The sequence below is a fragment of the Boleophthalmus pectinirostris genome, unplaced genomic scaffold (genome assembly GCF_026225935.1).
Source record: "Boleophthalmus pectinirostris isolate CB_2022bp ecotype Guang Dong unplaced genomic scaffold, ASM2622593v1 HiC_scaffold_11, whole genome shotgun sequence".
Classification (NCBI taxonomy): Eukaryota; Metazoa; Chordata; class Actinopteri; order Gobiiformes; family Gobiidae; genus Boleophthalmus; species Boleophthalmus pectinirostris.
Window position 1 is genome coordinate 11,922,499 of NW_026570994.1, and position 15,428 is coordinate 11,937,926.

The 15,428-nt window shown below is 37.5% G+C and overlaps 1 long non-coding RNA gene across 1 annotated transcript in view; it reads left to right on the plus strand.

The window, feature by feature from the left end:
• The window catches only part of LOC129412011 (uncharacterized), a 125,588-nt gene that overhangs the window by 8,412 nt on the left and 101,748 nt on the right, over nucleotides 1-15,428 (plus strand). The window contains exon 2 of the long non-coding RNA XR_008633536.1: nucleotides 4,654-4,744. This is a non-coding gene — a long non-coding RNA (uncharacterized LOC129412011). The remainder of the gene's footprint in view (nucleotides 1-4,653; nucleotides 4,745-15,428) is intronic.

Below are 15,428 nucleotides of genomic sequence, written 5' to 3' on the forward strand. Positions count from 1 at the left end.
TAAAATTGGACGCCATTTTTTTTTTTTTTTTTTTTTTTCCCCAAAATCTCAAAATGGAGCAGGTGGATAATCGTCTGGGTTCACAAAAGACCAGCTTTCATTTTGGTTAATGATCAAATCTATGCCGAGAGCCATTAGGTCCACTATCCCATTCAAGCAGCCATCAGAAAACGTGGTCACAGGCTTTTGAATATTACGATTTCAATTACGCTGGTAGGACATGCTAATAACATTGAATGAGAGGGTGGGGGGGTTCTGTATGTGCAGTTTCTATGGGGGACTCTTAAAGAAGGACGGCGTCAATAGAGCGTGTAACCTGAAAGCATATAGTCCATAAAAGCATAAAAGGCAACTACAGAATGAATGGATTAAATGGGGTTGTCAGTCTGAACAAAGTGAACAGACTGTACAGAGGAAATGTTCTTTTTGATAAATAAAATGGAACAGACATAAAAATATACCTGTTTGTACAACTCTTTCAATACGATCATGAGTTTCAGTTTTTAGTTTCACTTTGAGAACTTTTTTCCATTCAAAAGATGTAATAGTTTGTTTTAAATTCCTAGTCGCTATGGCATTGGTTCAAATTTCTCATCATTCTGAAGGCCATGGATAGTTTCAACTGGTTCATACTGTTTTAGTGTTCCTTGGCAAGACACTTCAGACATTTTACCTTAAAAAAATGACTCTTCCACTGTGAGAAGCTTGTGAAAATGTCAAATCCACTATTACGACTAAATACGCCATTAGCTTTCTGTGTAATTGATGCTTTACAGTGACATCATGCTGGGGGAGTACTACATGTAGTTACCATGGTGATAAAAGCCACACATTAGCAAACACTGCCAAAAAAAAGTTTTAAGATCATCTAGAAACTCAAGAAAAAATACAAAGTGTAATTAAACAGCACATTTTCAGGAATCTGTGATCAATACAAGCATTAATGGTCCTGTTTAGGTGTTTGATTTTTAACTAAATGAGAGAGACAACTAAAAAACTGTTGGATAAAGCTAGCTACCTAGTGACTCTAATGTTAATGAGAGACTTGTGTAATAACTAGGGATGTAATAATAATATAATATAATAAATATAGTGATATCGTATTATCAAAAGTGTCACAATAATATTGTGGACTCTCACAATATATCAATTTGCAAGTTCCTTTGTTTAAATGCATGGTTTTATAGTAGCAACAGCTCAGAAACATTGTAAACTACATATCCCATGATTCATTTCAGTGCAGATATGAAGAAATATGTTTTTGATTTGAATTCTTGGGATTATGATGGAAATAATTCACATCAAAATCTTGTCAAGGTATTTTAAAAGCAAAAAAGTGTCCTATCTTATATCAGCCTCTCCAGAATATTACAATAAATATCATATCGTGAGATGCATATCATGATAATATCATACTGAGAGATGTGGATATCGTTACATCCCTAGTAACAACACAAATCAGAGGTCAGGTCAAATCAGATCAGTCTTGTGTGATGTCACATAGTACTTAAAATTGCAGTGGCTTCTATTATTACTATTATTATTATTATTTTTTATTTTTTTTTTTACAACACAAATCATCTCACCTGTTGTAGTTCCAACTCAGTCAGTTCTCTTTTGTCAGACTGTGTTAAAATAAAGCTTGTATTAAGTCTAATTTGAGTAATAGAGCTTCAGACAGAGTAGTGCCTTCGGCTAGCATCACCACCCCAGGGAATATTGATGACATTAGCTGTAAAGTACCAATACCGCATTTTCTTTTCTATACCTTAATTTCACAATGTTCAAATCCTACATTGATACCATATTACTCGAGTTCTTGAAGTGATCGTACCCCTGCCTCTCCTCTCCGCAAGTTTATGGTCCGGGACCAAACTCCACCAGGGGGCGCCCCAGTGGAGACTCCGCTATTATTTCCAATCAGACTTCACTGATTCAGAGCCAGTGCCACATTAACCCTGCTGTCCCTGCTGTCCCTGTCCTCCCTATACACTCTGTACCCCAACCCTCTCCACCAACCACAGGCCTCCTCCCAGGGATCAACTCAACCACAAATCCAATGAATTCTGAGTCAGGACTTGTATTTCCTCAGAGAACACGGGTTTCCTCTTGTTCTTGGAGTGAGAATTCAATGGGAGAGACAAGATGGTGGTTGCAGAGGACGGAAAAGAAGTAGGGTTTCAAAATACCAACTATATATTGCAACTGTATTATGAATTTCAATAAAATCAAACACAAACTAAGCCTATAGTTTCTTCTCTTTTTGACAGAGGTGGGACCAAGTCATCGTTTTGCAAGTCTCAAGTCTCTGACCTCAAGTCTGAGTCAGGTCCCAAGTCAAATACAGGCAAGTCCAAGTCGAGTCTCGAGTCACTGACCCATAAGTCCAAGTCAAGTTGTCTGCTTTGAGCTTCAAGTCATTTTAAGTCTTTAAACCAATACCAAATATAGTTTAGATTCTTGCAATTTATCTGACTTTTAAGATAAATTGTACTTATAAAGTCATAGTAAATTTATATATGAGTATTTATAGAGTATATAAGAGAAAAAAATTATTTTAAATTTTTTAAGAGTTATTTAGAAGACAGTGATTTTTTTTTTTTCCAAGTTTTTATTTGAAAAATACAGCATTTTACGGACATCAGAACTATTGATGTACAAATTTAACAATTTCCATAGAATTCAATTCCATAGAGAGTAAGTGAACTCAGGATTTATGTCCCTCAACCACCTCAATACAGATCTGTATTGCATTTATTTTGGAACATTGAACTTTGAACTTTTTCTGGTTTACTTTGTGTGATATTTGAGGAAGCAATTCCCCTTTTTTGAAAGACACAGAAAGACTTTTAGTGCAATCACATAGGTTTTGCTGTTACAGCCAGATCTACACACCTTGATGCATTGGTTCATCAATTTTTGTGTAGCGCTCCATAGTGTCTTTGAAGCCCAATCATTTGAATGTTTGGAAACTCAAACAGGCCATGTAGATGGAGCACCCAAAGAAAGTCTTCCCCCTCTCCAAGTGTTTAGTGATGTTCAGAATCTTCACGTTGGTTTGTGCAATAGCCATTTGTTCAAACACAGTGTCATCAATATACTGTTCAAAATAACAAGTGGGGTCCAGTTTTGGCATGTTGTGGTATCATTGTTGAGGAAGATCATCCAGTCTTAAGTAAAAAATGTCAGTCTTTTCATTTTAAAGTGAAAGATTGTTATAGTAAACCAAAACTAATTATTCTGAATAGTTTTGTTTTTTTTTGCAAAATGATTTGAATGAACTAAATATATAAAATACATTGTAAAATACATAATACTAAGTCAAGATCAAGATGTACTGTGAGAGCGGACGGCGACTCCACTGACTCTTCTTCCTCAACCTCATCCTCATCCTCAGAGCTCTCTGATTCCTCAGTCTCCTCAAACAATAAATCCTGGTCAATCATCAGACAACTCAATATATGAGTTTTCCCACAATTTGTAGTAATATTTTCTCTGCCTCTGACCTAGAACCAATTCCTTCAAATTGAAAAAAATAAATAAATGACTCCAAATGTCCACTTCGGAGGACATTTGTTAAACACTCAAATTTCATTGTAAAATATTGCTACTTTACTTTAAAAATGGTTTTAAGTGTTCAAGACATTCAGAAAAATAAACAATGCAACTTTGATCCAAAATTTGCAAAAAAAGTTATACCACTTACTGTCTTTTTTCCATAAAATGTGGTTGTGTTGATGGCAGCCATTTTCCTTGTAAAGGCCAAAGCTCCACCCTTATAAATTTGATCATTTGAAAGCTCTGAATGTCCTCTTTAAATCACAGAGGGAGTAAATGTGCAGGGAGTTGGAAATATTTTTGTAAAGAAATGTCCACTAACAAAAATGAACTATGGGTAGTCATAAGAGATGCAATTTTTCCTTTTTAAATATCATGACAAGATCTTAGAGTGAGTCTATACAGTCAGAATAGAAAGAATTCAGATTTAAAAGTGCTCCTCAAGTTTTCTCAAGTCACAGGCCTCAAGTCCGAATCAGTCCCAAGTCACTGACCTTCAAGTCTAAGTTGAGTCCCAAGTCGTAATCCTAATGTCCTAAAAATAGTGACTCAAGTCTGACTTGAGTCCAAGTCACGACTTGCAAGTCCCCACCTCTGGTGTTTGATAACACAAAATGGCTTAGAAGAAAGAAAATAAATCCTAACATTTGACATGGGCCAAGCCACCTGAATGAATGGAACAGAGTATCTCCAAAAATTTCACTCAATAATATTTTAAGTAAAAGAAATTGCAAAAAAAAAACAAACTTGCAACTACAGCGACAAGAGTCTTCACACTTCAAACTATGTCCCTCGATCAGGTGTTTTGTAATCCGAAGCTGGCTATGATCGGGGCAGTCCTGCGTGATGTCACATAGTACTTGAAACTGCAGTGGCTTCTGGAGGCAGCACACACTCAATTTGCACAAAAAAAAAAGTAAAAATAAGGTATAGCGATCATACAAAATTATATTAAAACAACATTCAAATGTTAGTCAATTAAACATTGAATTTGCGTTTAGTTCTTTCACATTTTTCCTGTTTTATTGTGAAATGTCTTACTTGTTTGTATTTTTGGATTCACTACCTGCTTTCATTTTTCCTCCACTGTGATAGGCTGCTGTGTCCCCAATGTGTCCCACCTGAGCATTGCTGTCTTCCTTATAACATCTTCTCCAGTCCTGCGCCCTCATTTTTCCTCCTCCATGTGAGTTACAAGTTAAGCTTTGTATCTAATTGAATATTGTGTTGTTTTTTTGATAACTGTTGGATGATTCAGCTTTTTAAATCTCATTGCCATTCTGACAAACAGTGGCAAATAGACTGACCATGTCTGAAAGTTGGAGAGATAAATAGCACAGTGTGAGTGTGGTTGGACAGACTGGACAGATATTACACAATGACTCACAGTTCAAATGATGGTATGTTTATATTGTGATAGCCATAGTCTGCGGCACTTTTAAAACTCACAAGATATGGCTCAAAAATTGGTTTTAGACAAAGTTAACTTCAAAAACTTTGCTCTTCTTCCAACTAGTGGCATATTTAAAGGCCCCATTTATTACACTATTTTCTGATCTTTGTTGTTTCCTCGTCACAAATACACATGGAGTTGTGCTTTGCTTCATTCCTTCTGTTCCACCTTGTGATGTCACATAAAGTCCGTCACTGTGTTTTTAAACTCCCTACACCTTCACTATATGAGAAAATGTTGTTTTTGTTTACATTCGACTTTCTCACATGTGCGCTGTGGTTGGTAGGCAAATAGTCAGTGGGGCCACTCGTTTGTGTTGACACTTGCATCGTGTATGTCATGAGATAACTCGTCTTATTTTGAAGTAGGCTTTGTATTTAATTGTTTTGACATGACTTCATCATCTTACTCTGAGTCACTGAACGCTGAAATGTTGTTGTTACTGTTGTTTGACGATGTGTTGTGTTGATGTTGTGTTGTTGAACTGTTGATGTGTACTGTTGACGATTGTTGATGTTGTGTTGTTGACGATGTTGTACTGTTGACGATTGTTGATGTTGTACTGTTGTATGACGATTGTTGTACTGTTGTACGATGTTGACTGTTGTATGTGTTGACTGTTGTACTGTTGACGTTGTTGACGTTGTATGTTGACTGTTGATGTTGTACGTTGTTGACGTTGATGTTGTTGTTGTTGTTGACGATTGTTGATGTTGTACTGTTGTATTGTTGATGTTGTACTGTTGTTGCGACTTTTTGTGCCTACCAAAATGTTGCTGTTGACCGCCCCGAACGTGACGTCATTGTGTTTTCTCGTATAGAATCATTTTGTTCATTTCAGACCTAGGATTGCCCGTCTCTGTCTACATCTCCAAAACTGAAAAGCTTAACTAATAATAGAGGATTACTCAAACATGTGTGAATGAAACAAAACATATCTACGAGTATGTTTTTGAGAAGGTAACAACATTATAACATGACTGAAAGCTCAAAAGAGTCAATTTTCAGTAATATAGGACCTTGCTGAATCATCACAATTTGTTACATAAGGGCTGCAAATGGACACTAACAATCTGAAATGACTACCAACAAAGTCAACAGATTTTCCAATATGGTTTCTGTTTGCATCTCTGTATACCGTGTAGGTTTTGCATATTCAGTCGGGCCCTTTGATGGTTCCCGGTGTGAAGAGGTGTCGAGCCGTTGTCACTTAATGAAAACAGCCAGGCCGGAAATGAAAGGGGGCAAAGGATAAGATCGCGAAAACACAATAAGAATCGGTCTTGTAAACACGCCAAGATGCCCAAAACAGATACCAGCACGGAAGAGGCTGACGAAGCATCTGGTTTATTTTGCCTGACAGAAAAGGTGTGTCTGGGCTATTATCTTTTGGCGAAGGGGTTGCAGTTTTTTACGCTGACAATTCCAAGTTTTATTTGAGCTACAAAACGCTGTTACGCAACATTTTTTCTTTCATAATTTTTAAAGGTGCACCATGTAGCTTTTTGGTTAATTTCTATGGATTACTTTGCCTGGAATGTTCCATACCATGACATTAAACAGCTCTACCTTACATTTATTCACTTACAGGTTGTTTTTTTTAGCTCAAATCTCCACAGACCTGACCTGTAACTTTGGTCTCCATGAACATAGAAAGGTTTAATACCATACTGCGAAACTGCGAAACGGACCCTGCACCAGAGAAGTTACACAATGTACTTTTTAAAGACTGAAAATTAACTTAAAAACTTAGACTTTGACTCGACTTCACAGTACTTTTTATTCCAAAACTGAGACTTGAAACGTCCCAAAGCGTCCTTGCACAAAAAAAATCACAATCCTAATACGAAGAATACATTAAGTAAAGATTTAACATAATAATTATTCATAGTTTCCATAAAAGCGATAATTAGCTTGCCTTATACATAATGCATTTCTTTCAATATAGAACAAAAGATTGGGGGAAAAAAATATGTATCTTTGGAATGCTAACGCTAATTAGCCCTACGTACGATCTATTTGAAATGGTGATACGCATTGGAAGTTCCAGAGGGAGGTGCAAAATGGCGCAGTCAGTGGACAAAGGGAAGTGTAAACCAAAGGATTTTCTGGAGCGATAATGAGAGGAGAGACAGCACTATGTTTTACAAAGGAATTCACATCAATAGAAGAGTCTAGTTACTGCTCTGAAATATCCTTAGAAACTGACTGAGATTTGTGAACAATGAGAAAGACAGGGATTTCAATTTGCACAGTGAGATCTTCCCAAATTTGTTTCGTAAAGTCATGCCAAGTTTTTTTTTTTTTTTTTTTTTCTTCGTTGTCACTTTTTAATTGATTTGAGAGTTGCCGTGGTAACCGCGATGGCTCTTTCAGAACTTTTACAGAGGCACGTTCAGAGAGTAAAAGGTTATACAATCGTTTGGATCAGCGCGACAAAGGTTTACAGCCGGAGTCAAACCACATGTATCAAAGGGGAGACTGAAAAGCAATATCATTTCGTACTAGAGGTAGAAGTACACAAAATAGCAATCTGTCTTGTGCTGCTCACCAGTTCGGGCGGAGGAGTAAGACTATACTACTGCGACCACTACCACAACTACCACTACTGGGACAACTTTATTACTACCACTACTAATATTTGCTTAAAAATATAATAATTCTATGGCAAAGTGGTAACTAATAAACAAACTAACTACTACTGCTACTACTACTACTACTACTACTACTACTACTACTACTACTGACTACCACTACTACTAATATTTGCTTAAAAATATAATTAACATTCTATGGTGTGGTCGTAACTAATAAACTAACTAACTACTATTACCACTACTGATACTACTACTACTACTACTACTACTACTACTACTACTACTACTACTACTATTACTACCACTACTACCACCATTTTGAGTACCAGTGCTAATATTTGCATAAAAATATAATTAACATTCTATGGTGTGGTAGTAACTAATAAAGTAACTAACTACTACTACTGGTACCACTTCTACCACTACTATATTACTACTATACTCCTACTCCTACTTTTACTACCACTACCACTGGTACCACCACTACTGCTACTACTACTACTACCCATACTTGCTTAAAAATATGATTATTATATATTGAAATATATATTACATATTAAAATAAGTAATCTATGACATTGTACTATTCTGACTAAGAAACAAGAAACAAACCAACTACTACTACTGCTACTACTGTTACTGCTGCTGCTGTTGCTACTACTACTACTAGTACTACTACTACTATTACTCATACCCATCATACTCATACCAGCTTATCAATATCATTAACATTCTGTAGCATGGTACTATACTAACTAATAATCAAACCAACTACTACTACTACTACTTCTGTATGCTACTCATACTTGTTTAAATATTTTATTAAAGATGCACTGTGCAACTTTTCTGGTGCCGCGTCTGCCAAATTATTTTTACTGTGGAAATGTTAGTTCTTTGTTTGAAATGTTAAACCTGCCCATCTTAATAAAGACCAAACCAGTCCAAGTTACAGGTCAGCTCTGTGGAGAAATACAGCCAGAATACTTGTTTTTCTTGGTATTTTTGAGCTAAAGAAAAGAACCACCTGCAATTGAATAAATGTACGACGACTACTACTACCACTACTACTTGGATCTTGGATAACCGCTGTCTCGTTTGTAACAAGAAACATCACACATGCAGATAGGCGTGCGAGAACCAATTACCTAATTAACTCCATGAATTAATGACGAAATCACACAACCAGCCGAAGTAAGGTAAACGTATAGGAGATTAGAGAGACAACTTTACCAAGCCATTGCACCATCAAAGAGTACTACATTGGCCCTAGAGGCATTCACGGATTACAGATACAGATACCACACATAAAACGCAAATGTGCATATAGCTGAAATGATTAATATTTCAGAAATGCACGCTGGGTTCTTCACATCAGAAAGATACACGTCCGGTTCGCCAACGAGGACTTCAAAGTGAGTTAAAGTGTGATTAAGTTATGTGATGAGTCTATTAAGGTAAGGGACAGTGATCGGTTGTCAAGGGATACGGAAAGTTTTGATTATTGTTGAGTTTTTTTGCGTGTGAAACGTGGATCAAAAGCCATCAACAGGGGGCGTTTTACATATAGGATTCTCATATACAGGCTCCTGCTGAGATGATAGAGAATTGGTAACGTTTGTTTTAGGGTTTGAGGGACGCATAGGAGGATGTCATTTGGTGAGATCTTTGAACCCTCTGCACTGTACATGGGCTATAGTTGTAGGCACGCAGTAATTCTGAGTTAGATGCCTCGGAAAAGTACTGCGATTGCGAATGAAAGTGCTGGAAGAGTTCATCGCTTGTACTTGTACAATAGTAATACAGCTGTTCCATACTACAAGTGCCTACAGCAATACAAGAACAAGAACTACAACAGCAACAGCTACTATTACTACTACAACTATTACCACTACAACAGCTGCAACGACTACTACATCTACTACAACAATTGCAACTACAATTGCGACTACTACTACAACAACTGAAACTACTAAAACAACTACAACTACTACTACAATTGCGACTACTGTAATACAACAACTACAGCTATTACAACTAAAACATCTACTACTACAACTACTATGAGTACTAAAACTACTACTACTACTAAAACAACTGCAACTACTACAACAACTGAAACTACTACTACAGTTGCAACTACTACTACTACAACAACTTTTACTACTACAACGACTAAATCTACTACAATAACTACAACTACTAGTAGTACTACAGCAACTACTACTACCATTACAACTGCAACTACTACAACAACTTTTACTAATACTACAAATGCAACTACAACTGAAACTACTACTAAAACAACTTTTACTACTAATACAACTGCAACTACTACAACAACTATTACTACTACTACTACAACTACAGTACTACAACAACTACAACTACAGTACTACAACAACTACAACTACAGTACTACAACAACTACATCTACTACAACAACTACTACTACTATACCACAACTATTACTACTACTACTTCTACTATTAAAACACTGGAACACGGGAAAAAAACATGCAAACTTCATAATCTATGCCAACAGTACTACTACTGCCACTACAACTGATATTTTTCCTATACATTTGAGAATATTGATCTTATTACTGAAAGTACTATAAATCTAAAGTCACAACCAAAATACTTCTCCTAGTACCTATCCAGACATGATACATAAAACCCAGTGCGTACCACGGCCACGAGCATCCATTGCAGATTTAATGGCGTGTTTAATTGACTTTTAATCATATTTTGATCCATACCCCTTCACTTGTGCGGAATAAACCGGAATTTTCCCCTCAGCTTTATTGCCTTGGAGATGAATGCCGCTATCCTTTTCAATCTCATTCTGTGTGGCTCAGGTAAATGGGAGCTGTCACCTGGGTCGGTCATGTGAATAAGTAGGAGAATTTTACTAAGCTCTCTGGCAAAGCAACTCGTGAATGGTATTTATCAGGGAGAAATTAAGTCATTCCAAGGCATTCAGTGATGTGCGGGAAGTCTGTGAAAACTGTTCTTGGAGCTGGGGGTCTTAAATCCAAGTGAACTCAAACTCCAAAGTTCAAGCTGTGAGCCTTTTATTGTCGGTTATACAAAATGTTCACCTGAATTTGAGATTCTCGCCAGGCCGTTTCAGTCACGGTCGGTTTAAGAAAGTCATTTGCATAGATTTTAACAAAGAAAACTTTTCCTTGAATAAATTGTCTTCATTTGCATTTTGTCTGTCATGTCTGTCTTTGAGAGTCATGAAAAGTGTTATGGATTATTATTATAAAGTGGCAGACTACATAAAATGTTCCAGAAAAGAAAAAAAAAAAAAAGTAAATTCAACAATAGAAAAAGAAAAAGAACATCAAATTCAAACTAAAAAATTTAAGAGAGAATAATTAATCTATAAAGTTTGCTTTATATTGTCGGGTTAAATAAATAATTAACAGATTAGCAGATACAAATGCATAATCATGGCCACACAACTTTGCATTTGTTCAGACACGTGCAACACCACAGATCAAATCCAAGTTGTTTTTGAATACCAGATGATATTGATTAATTTCTAGTTGTAATACTTTCTTGTTAGTTACAGCTTTCCATTTGCCAGAACAACCAGTCCCTTTTACATTCTGTTTGAATCAAGAAGGGCCAGAATTGAACCTTAAGGGCCTCTAACCTTCATCCTAACTTGGAACGGTCCAGCCACAGCTGCTAATTTGTATCACGTGTCTCTCAAATGTGAAATACATCATAAAATTTTTGTGTCATTTAGAACAAAATATAACTTTTTTTTTTTTTCTGGAGATAAATGTAGTTTAGTGCTTTTTTAATTCTGCACAAATCCACACTTTTTCTTACTTCTCTGTGGTGTTATTCCCCCCTTTTTTACATTTAAACTGCTGTATTTGTTTTGGCACAAACAGACCATGCCTCTCTCTGACTGGTTAATCCACCTGTCAATCACACCCAACTCAAATCAGAGAGCAGGATACAGTTTTAGGCCCACTTTTCTTTGTAAAGTTTTGTCAAAGTGTGTCGTTTTGACTCTCCAAGTCTTTCCACAGTCAAACAAGCCTCTCAGTTGTTGCAAATTCAAATTCGCCTTCTTCTTTTGGACTCACAGTACTCATAACTAACATTATTTCCCAAAGACTGAGATTTTTTTTTTGGGGTCACCACGATCTACATGTAGGTCTCTGCAATATACATATACATACATCTCCGCAATCCCCTGCTCCTCACTTCTTCTCCGTGCACAGAATCTAGGCACCCCCTCCTTCTCCTTCACTTTTTCGGCAGCACCACCTTGTCTAACCAGTTTTCTGTGGGAAACACTGATTACTGTTTTTCATCGTTTCAAACTTGAGTAATACTAATTGTTCAGAGAGACACATTTACTCAGTCAACAATAAAATATCCTCATTAATGTTCAATAAAGGTCACACATTTATTTTGTCATTTATGAATAATGTCTATTGACTTGGGTCACGAAGGTTTGTGACTTTTAAAATATGGGTCCCCAGAAAAAAAAAAAAAAAGTTTGGAATACACTGCTTTAGAACATAAAACTCTACAGTACAAGTTAGCGGTCTTCTCCAATGTGCCTTTTCTTGTCCGTCTTGAAGTTAGCGGATGGTTTCTTGCTCGTTTCGTAGCCAAGCTCTCAAAGTGACTCCTATGTGGGGGTGAGGAGTCCTGACAGCCTCACATAGCCCCCCGCAGCACACAGTATAGGAGCTCAAACACATGTGAACACCATACGCACACACACACATGCACACACACAGAGGCCACACACACTCAGAGGCCACACGCTGTCTCCACACCTGCAGACCTCCTTGGATCTTCTCCATGTACAAATCCTGACTGACTATAGCTCCGAGCCCTGTGGCCACTACAAGCCAAAAGGAAAGGAAAAATGTATAAGTAGATAAGACCATTTTCAAGTGATGTTTTTGCTACTGCAGTACTACTACTACTACTATCTATTATTATCTACTACTAGTTGCTACTCTAAAAGTACTTACTAGTCCAATTTGAGGCGACAGTGGCTCAGCAGTTAAAGCAGTGACAGTCCAAAGGTCAGAGGATTGATTCCCTCTTAAGCAAGACACTTATGACAGAGCCTGCAGGAATAAAGCTGGACTAAAGATGGACTAAAACTGGAAACTGAAACCAGGACTAAAACTGGACAAAAGAGGGACTGAAACCAGGACGAAAACTGGACAAAAGAGGGACTGAAACCAGGACGAAAACTGGACAAAAGAGGGACTGAAACCAGGACGAAAACTGGACAAAAGAGGAACTGAAACCAGGACAAAAACTGGACAAAATTGGGACTGAAACCAGGACAAAAACTGGACAAAATTGGGACTGAAACCAGGACTAAAAGTGGATAAACAAGGGACTGAAACCAGAACTAAAAGTGGACAAACAAGGGACTGAAACCAGGACTAAAACTGGACAAAAGAGGGACTGAAACCAGACTAAAACTGGACAAAAGTGGGACTGAAACCAGAACTAAAACTGGACAAAAGAGGGACTGAAACCAGGACTAAAATGAGACAAAAGATGATTATTTATTACATTAGTATTTACTTGTAATTCTAGTACTCCTTCTACTAACTTCTACTTCTGTTACTTGTACCGCTTTGAGTATTTCTTAGTACGTGTCCTATCTAACTGGTGCTTTGTTTAACTCCAAATAAAATGTTTTTCACTGTTTTCTTCCTGTTTTACACTCTCCACTGGGATATTGTCCTTAATTTATTTTGGTCCAACAATGCGAAGAGGAGGAAAAAAAAAAGACCTAACTTTGTCAACCTTGAGGCCAGGGCCACCCAGGAAGCCGCTTCGTATGGAGATTTGTGTGGTAGAATCCAAGGGCACATGCATTGTTACTTGTTTGATATGTTAAAACAGTGAAATTAATATTCAGTATTATTGTGTTATTGGCTGTTTTTATTGGAGCTTGTTGGGGGCGAGTGGGACCGCAGATCCTCATAGTTACCAGTGGGGAATTTGAATGTCATGTGCAAATGACTCTGGCTGGTGTTAGATCTCAGAATAAATTCATGTTTACTAGTTGTCCACATGTACTTGAGTTCACAATGGTAAAAATACATGTTAATATCTATTGCTGTTTGAATTTTAAATGAGCATGTCCTTCCAGTGTCAGCTTGGCTCTTCTTCAACTTACGCTATGAAAAACAATAACTCATCTTAAATTACAAGGAGATAGACGACACATTTTATACCAAGAAAACTGAAAAATAAGAGATTGATTATCCAATGTTTTGCAGCTAAATATTATCTTTGCAGTAAAATGTGTTAAAATGCCGAGGCAGCTTAACATACCTGCAAATCTTGTTCATCTGAATGGAGCTCGGACTAGAGTCGCTGATCCCTGACTTGATCTACTTAGGCTACTTCAGACTGCAGCCTGAAGTGACCCGAATCAGATTTTTTTCTCCCCTATGTGACCTGTAACTCATCTTTTAATGACAGGCTGAACGACACAGATGTGATTTTTTTTTTTTTCTATTGCGACCCAGGCCACTTGGATATGTGCTCCTAAAACTGATACATATCCGATGTTTTGACATGTGAATTCTGTTTGAATGGCCAGGTTGCATTCGTCTGTACCTGTTGCGAGCCAGCACAGACCAGCGATGGCGTGTTTGCTCACTGAAATAGGCCGGCGAAGACGTGTTTTCCCCCAGGAGAGTAGTACAAGTAGGGGCTCACAAATGTACACAAACGTTCTTCACGTCATACGAAAAATGTGTATGTCAGTGAAGCAGTGAAGCACATAACAATCCCACCAGTCTTGGCGGTGACTCTGCACTCACACGTTCCTTTCTACGGACGTTGCAGCCACTGCCCCACAAAACACCATGGCCCAAAACCTCATCCTTCTCCTCTTTAAAACAAATAAGCTGTACATGTTCTGTCTCCAGTACGACAGCAACTTTAAAACTGCCAGGTGCTCAATGCTTGCGTCCATGTTTAGGTGACTTCCGTAAAAACTGAACACACTCGCTGCATGTGTCGTGTCCTTCAATGCACATGCGGGACACTGGAGATCACATACAAGTCGCATTTAATTGTGAACAACCTCGCAAAAAAATCAGATTTCACAAAAAAATTTGAATTGAGCATTAAGCCCTGCAGTCTGAAACTAGCCAAAGATTGCTAACAAGGATGAACAAACCAACCAGCCAAGTTACCGTACAAGTATATGTAGCGTAGGCCTTGTATTCAACAATGGAAAACTAAAAATAATAGGGAATTATTACAGTAGCTCACCTTGTAATGTGTTTGGACACTGATCTGAAGGTTGGCAGTTTGAATCCCGCTCTTAATGTCAACATCTTTGGTTGAGTGATTAGATCCACTGACTCGTTGTGTCCTTGGGCAAGTGTTCTATGGTACTTTCTCAAAAATAAGGTCTTTTTATTGTCCATAATCTGATCCACATGTTATTCTTTCCTTTCACTTTAAATCCAAAAGTCGTATAGTCAGATTTCATAGCGACTACAGCTGCGATGACTAAAATGGCTCAGATCATACATTCTGCTTCTAACTCCCATGGTAAGATTATTCTCTTTCTTGCAAATAAGATCTCTGACTTCCCCTCGTCTGCGTTTCTCCAAAAGCCGGCCGCGTGGGGTGTGATTGGGCTGGCATTAGCAGTTGCACTTTAGGGATGATTCAGCCTTTATATGCAGAGGGAGGTGGACTTCCTTGTCACAGCTATACCACACTATTTGTATATCCTTGTGTCCTACTTCCTATTCCCTAAAGCACATGATGGTTGATGCTTTCTGAAA